A 6,594-nucleotide genomic window follows, 5' to 3' on the forward strand; every position below is an offset into this window, starting at 1 on the left:
ATTTATCTGGTACCAGAGGTCTAGAAGGTTAGGAAGTCCCACAGGGCATGTGCAAGGAAGGAGACAAGCAGGCTGAGGTACCTGAGCTTTGGCTCAGAGCGAAGTCCGAAGCTAACCCAAAAGGCTGTTTTCGCTCTTCAATGGCGCCCTCTGGTGGTCAATAAAGGCACTGGGCCAGCTTCCTAGGCTTTTTTATGAGGCCAGAATGTCAAGTAGAGATAACAACGATAGTGATGCTAGAAATAATAGATACTCTGCGCTGAGAAGCTTCGTCAGCATGTGCTCAGGATACTTTGATAGGATCCTGGAACGCATTAAGTCGTTTGATCCCCACATTAGCCCTAGAGATGAGTAGTCATGTGATTCCAGCATCAGAGGAAGAAACCCAGGTCCATGAAGTCATCAACCCAGAGAGACCCAGTGAGCACATGCTACCTTGGGGAATCGGGTCAGAGTTCCGCGATTAGCTTCACCGACAGGTCTGTGACATCTAGGGTTGCCCAGGTCTTTCAAAAGAGGTTGTAACCTCCAGAGCTAGGAGGATGCAGGAAATGAAGATTTTTAAGGTTATTGGCACACTAGGTGTACCAGCCTTTGTTATACTGATGCGGTATTTAGTTATTTAACCATCCCCTAACTGGGATTCACCTAGGTCCTTGACATAAAGATTTACGGATCTTCTTTACCAGCTTCGAATTCTATTCCCTAGGAGAGAGTGGAATTTTGGGGGTAGAAGATTGTAGGCTGCAACCTAGATTTTACTGGGCTTATTTTGTTTATTTTCCTTTTTGAGACAAGATACAGCCCTGGCTTGCCTAGAACTCATTGTGAGGAGCAGCCTAGACTAGAACTCACAGAGATCTGCCTGCCTCTGATTCCCCAGTGCTGGGATTGTGTGCACCACCTCCAGGCACCGATGGAGCCTGCCTTTACTCCCAGCAGTCAGGAGGCACAGGCAGGCAGATCTCTGTGAATTTGAGGCTAGACTGGTCTGTAGACCTAGTTCTAAGACAGCCAGGGCTACACAGAGAAACCCTTTCTCAAAAAAGTGTGTACTACTACACCAGCTGACACTTTATTTTATTTTATTTTTTTTAGACAGATTCTTTCACTGAACAACAGAGTCTCACTTCAGCTACATTGGAAGGTCAGTGAGCTCCAAGGATCCTCTTGTCTCTGAGTCCTAGACATGTACTGCTGCTAAAAATGTCTTCCCACAGGAGATTGAAGCCCTGTCTAAGTAAGTCCTTCCTCCTAAGGTCCCAAAGACTAACTAAGATACCATTCTATTAGAGTTCACTCTAGAAAACCAGTGAATTTAGTGGGCTTCCTTACAGAGCATAGGTGAGCAGTTACTTACCAAGGTGTCACGGGTTTTCCCTCAATAGGCCATACTTGGAAAGTCTTTACCCAGCAGGGAGGAGGGACTCCTGGAGCCACACAGTTAGAGCCCCTTTCCCCTTGGTCTTCACTTACCTATATATCCCAGTTGCTCACAAGGTCACCAGCAACTAAGGCAGAGTTGCATACAAATAGGTGGTAGGTGGCTCAGGTGAGGGTACCCTGACCCTCCCAACCCCTCAGTGAGGAGGTGTAGACAGTTAACAAACCCAGCTGGGATAATCCTTCTGCAAGAGGGTGCAACTGAACTTCTCAAGATGGTGGTCAATTGGCTCATCAGATAGTAGTATACCACAGACAGCACGTTTCACTCCCTGCTCTTCACATGGGTGCTAAGGACCCAAGCTCAGGTCTTCATTCTTATGAAGCGCACACCGTCCACTGAGACAGCTCTTGGCCTGGACTACACGCTGCCAACACTGGAGCCACAGTCATGCCAACCACAGAGGGAACCAAAAGTCTGGACTGAGAGGAGAGAGAGGAACTGCTCTGTTAACAAATAGGAGTGGCTTGCATCCAGGGCTCCATTGGCTGGAGCAGAAGAGCAGGATCAAGCAGAGGTCAACTGAGAGGCCATCTTAGGGCCTACAAGTCCTCAGCAAAGTTCAGAGATGGTTATGAGGGTGGGTTTTCTCTGTGGAAACTGAGGCAGGGGTTAACTTGAGGAGTGAGGCTGTAGAAGGGAGACAGATGCGGAGGTCACCATGAGATCTTATAACTTTGGGAAACTATTTGAAATTTGCAGCAGCCTTGGGTCTGTTACAAGCTATGAGACTGACTAGAGGTAAAACAAATAAACAAAAAACGTGTCTCATGGATTTGCTAATTCATGGTTCTTAGAGGGCCCAGCATACCTAGAACCTGTTAAAAAGCAAATTAAAGCTGCTAAGCCCTAAGCCTGTGCTCTAACTACCCCATCCCCAGGGAATGATGACAGTCATTAGGGTTCCTGGCTATGGGAGGTTCTCTAGGCAGAATGCCTGAGGCCTGGAACAGGAGTAAGGCCCCCTGGCCTTAACAGTCTCTGTTGGAAGGGCAGTCAAGGGGACAGAACTGGAGGTGAGGTCCAAGGCCATGGTGAGGGAGGGTTGCCCTGGGTGGTGTTCTAGTGCAGACTGGAAAATAACTGTCACTGAAGCTCACAATTCTGTGCTGAGTCACTCATGGGGAAGTGTGACACACATTGAAAGCGTTCCCTCAAAGCTGGGTAAAATTGAAAATAGGTGTGGGGAGACAGGCTGGGTTGCTCCGTCTTCAGTGTGCCAGCATGGTGGGCAACAAAGCACAGGTTTCAGGAGCAGAATTGGGTGCAGGAGCAGGCTGTCATTTCTGCCCACTGTTGGCCTCGGTTTCTTTTCCTATAGAAGACAGCATCACCTACTCCGCAGGGTAGTCATGAATAACGGAGGAGAATGTAAAGACTAGGGCAGTGTCTGGCTTACAGGAGGTACTCAGCCACGCAAGGCAGTACTCTCTCAGTGTGTCCCGTGCATTTGCTGATTCATGCTTCTGCAAGGTATCAGACAAGCAGCAAACCATTACCTGGAACCTGTTTAAAAAGTAAATTAACACTGCTAAGTAATTAAACCTGTGTTCAAACTACCCTCCCCCACCCTGAGGGGATGAGGATAGTTGCCAGGGCCTGAGGACCTGAAATTAACTCATAGTGATTAAAGTTGTTATGCTAGAACAGGGCAAACTCTTCATTCTTAACTCTAGCGTAAGGTTGGCCAAGGCCTGTCCTGGACCAGTGACAAACAAGCATCCTGAAAATTCTTTCCCTAAGCAAACTGGAGGCTTTAAGTCACCTGATTATTTCACCCTAGGAAGAAATTGTGGGGTGTGGCTTTTAAAAAGCATCTGCATTGAAAGGGTCTGGGGGGGGGATTTGACATAGGGGAGGAGCTAAGCTGGGAGAGGGTCTGGTGGCAAAGGTCAACTGAGAGGCCATTTTAGGGCCTACAAGTCTTCAGCAAAGTTCAGGGGTAGTTTTGAGTGTGGATTTTCTCTGTAGAAATTGAGGCAAGGGTTAACTTGAAAAGAGAGGCTGTGGAATGGAGGCAGATGCAGAGGTCACCATGAGATCATGACCTTGGGAAAACTATTTGAAATTTGCAGTGACCTTGGGTCACTACAAGCTATGAGACTAGGGGCAAAGAAAGCACATTTGAATGAGGATGTTCAGGATTTAAGGCACGGAGGCAGATATCTATAATAATTATTGATTTATTTTATAAAAATTAGGAATCATCATTGTACTACCAGCTTCTTCCCTGGGCCTGAGGGCATAAACATACAATGAGCATAGACAAACGAAATATCACTGTGTTTGTGACCAGCCTCCCAGGGGACCTGCTTTAATGAAAATTAAGTTTCCTATGGGGCTGGAAATCTAGGTCAGTGGTAGAATTCTTGCGTAGAATGAACAGGCCCTGGGTTCAATCCCAGAACTAACACACACATACACACTCACACACATACACACACATAGAATTACACACACATTCACACTCACACACATACACCCACATACACACACTCATACACACATATACACACAGAATCACACACACATGCATACACACGCATATGTACTCACACACACACTCATACACTCACACACTTACACAGACACACTCACAGACACACACATAGAATTACACACACACATTCACACTCACACACATACACACTCATACACTCACACACATACACATATACACTCACAGACACACATACACACATGTAGAATTACACACACAGTTAAATTCACACTCACATACACACACTCACACACATATATACACATAGAATCACACACACACAATATACACACATAGAATTACACACACATATACACACTCACATACACACTCACACACACTCATGTACACACACATAGAATCACACACACATACACACAAACTCACATCCACACATATATAGAATCACACACATACACTCACACACATAAAATCACAGTGGTGTTTGCCACAGTGGGGAAGGAGGTAGTTTGGATCATGTGGGTCATGCACTTGGTCATGTAGGGGGAACTGGGAAAGAGGCAGCTTGACCTTGTCCCCTCCTGCAGGATGTCATGGGAGGGCACGTGGGGACATGTCCACTCAGTTAACAATTTTGTCAGCGCTTCTTCAGAGTAGCTGGATCTTCACTTCTTTCATTTCCTCTTCCTGTTCTCCGTGGCTGTGAAACTGCAGAAGAGCCTGGCATCAGAGAAGAGCGCTGGGGCGGCGGCTACATCTCCACACTGAGCAGCACGCAGCACAGTGAGAATCCAACACAGTGCGACTGTCAGGAACCAGAAGAAGGCATGGTAGCTGTCATTTTGCATGTGATTTCAAGGTGTCAGCCACCCCACCTGCAACTCCTTGGAGTTAATGTCAATAACCCTTCTCCTGGGGTCTTTGGTTCCACATGTAGGGCGTCCCTTATTAACTAGATGCAGGAAGCAAGGAGGAGTGACCTGAGTATCATCTCCCAGAGGACCACAGCTGCCTTGCAGATGAAACACTCCTGCAGCTGTTTATCTCCGCAGGATGGAAACTTGGTGATTCTCAGACTTTAGGGAGCATCGGAGTGCCATGGGGGCCTTGTTAAACACAGCGTGGGGCTTCAGCTCAGCTGGAGGTCTGGGTTGAGGCAGGACAATGGATATTTCTAATGAATGAGCTGATGCTGAAGCCACTGGTCTGGGGGACACACTGAGAAGCACTTATCCCAGGATCTTACCTCTACCCAGGCATAGATCTCAGAACTGAATAGAAGGATGGGTCTGAGAAAGCGTGGTCAGCTGCACCCTGTACTGAAAGCCTCCATAGGTTCTTTGCTTAGTGTGGACTCAGCCCTTCTTATATGCTTAAATGTTCACGTAAGAATAACAGTGAGCTATTTAGCATGATGTTAGAGCCCCAGAAGCTACAGAGGGAGAAAATCCTGGGAATTCGATCATCCCTCATTGCATAGAATGTTCTACCCCTTAGTTAGATGTGTGAAGAATTCTCAGCTTGGTTTCTCTCTATCTGCAAGATCACTGGTTTGTTTATTTATTTATTTTTGAGATAAGGTTTTACTATGTAGCCCTTGATGGCCCGGGACTCACTGTAAAGACCAGGCTGGCTTCCAAACTTACTGGTATTCTGTATGCTTGTGCCTCCTGAGTGCTGAGATTAAAGGCATACACTGTCACAGCTGGGTATTGCCCACACTTTAAGAAAAACCTAAGAGTTGAAAAATAAAACAACAACAACACACCTGGGAGCCCATTTGTCTTTTGCGCAAAGTCTTCATACAATCGGTGGTCACGCGTGGTGCCTACAGGAGGTCAGTTCTGAGCACATGGTGTCGCTAGGCAGGTTCTTACAGCTGTTTGCAGCTGAGCCTTCCACTAAAGTAGCGGTTCTCAACCTTCCTAACGCTGTGATCCTAATACAGTTCCTTGTGTTGTGTGACCCCCAACCATAAGATTATTTTTGTTGCTACTTCATAACTGTAATTTTGCTACTGTTATGAATCATAATGTATGTATCTATATTTCCTGATAGTCTTTGGTGACCCCTGTGAAAGGGTCATTGACCCCCGAAGAGGTCGAAACCCACAGGTTGGGAGGCAACATAGGTTGATGGATATGGGGAGCTTGGCTTGCAGGCAGCAAACCTAGGCTGAACGCTGCCAGTTTATTATGCACACAAATCACTGAGATCTTGTTGGAATGAAGATTCTGCCTGAGAAATTTATGACAGGGCCCAGGTCATGTCAGCAAGTTGCAGGGCAATGACAATGTTGATGTCTGTGACACTGGGGTTCTTTTATCCACAGCCTCTTCAAACGAAATCAAAGTGGACTCTTCTAATAGTCCTTCTAGAGATGGAAGCGGCTCCGTCAGCAGCGTTTGCTGTGTGAGCATGAATTCCAGCGCCCATGTAAGAGCTGGGTGAGCCGCCTGCGTTCTGTTAGCACAGCACTGGTGAGGCAGAGCCTGCCAGAGCTCATTGGCCAGCCTAGCACAGTGTGTGAGTTGTTCAGTGAGAAACCCTGTCTCAGAACAAGTGGAGAGCAATTGAGGAAGACATCTGATGTTGACCTCTTACCTTCGAAAGCACATGTACACATGTGTGTGCACCAGCTTGTACATAGACCATAAAGAGATAGGGGAAGGGAGGGAGGGAGGGAGGG

The sequence above is a fragment of the Grammomys surdaster genome, unplaced genomic scaffold, assembly GCF_004785775.1.
Source record: "Grammomys surdaster isolate TR1022 unplaced genomic scaffold, NIH_TR_1.0 125698, whole genome shotgun sequence".
Lineage (NCBI taxonomy): Eukaryota > Metazoa > Chordata > Mammalia > Rodentia > Muridae > Grammomys > Grammomys surdaster.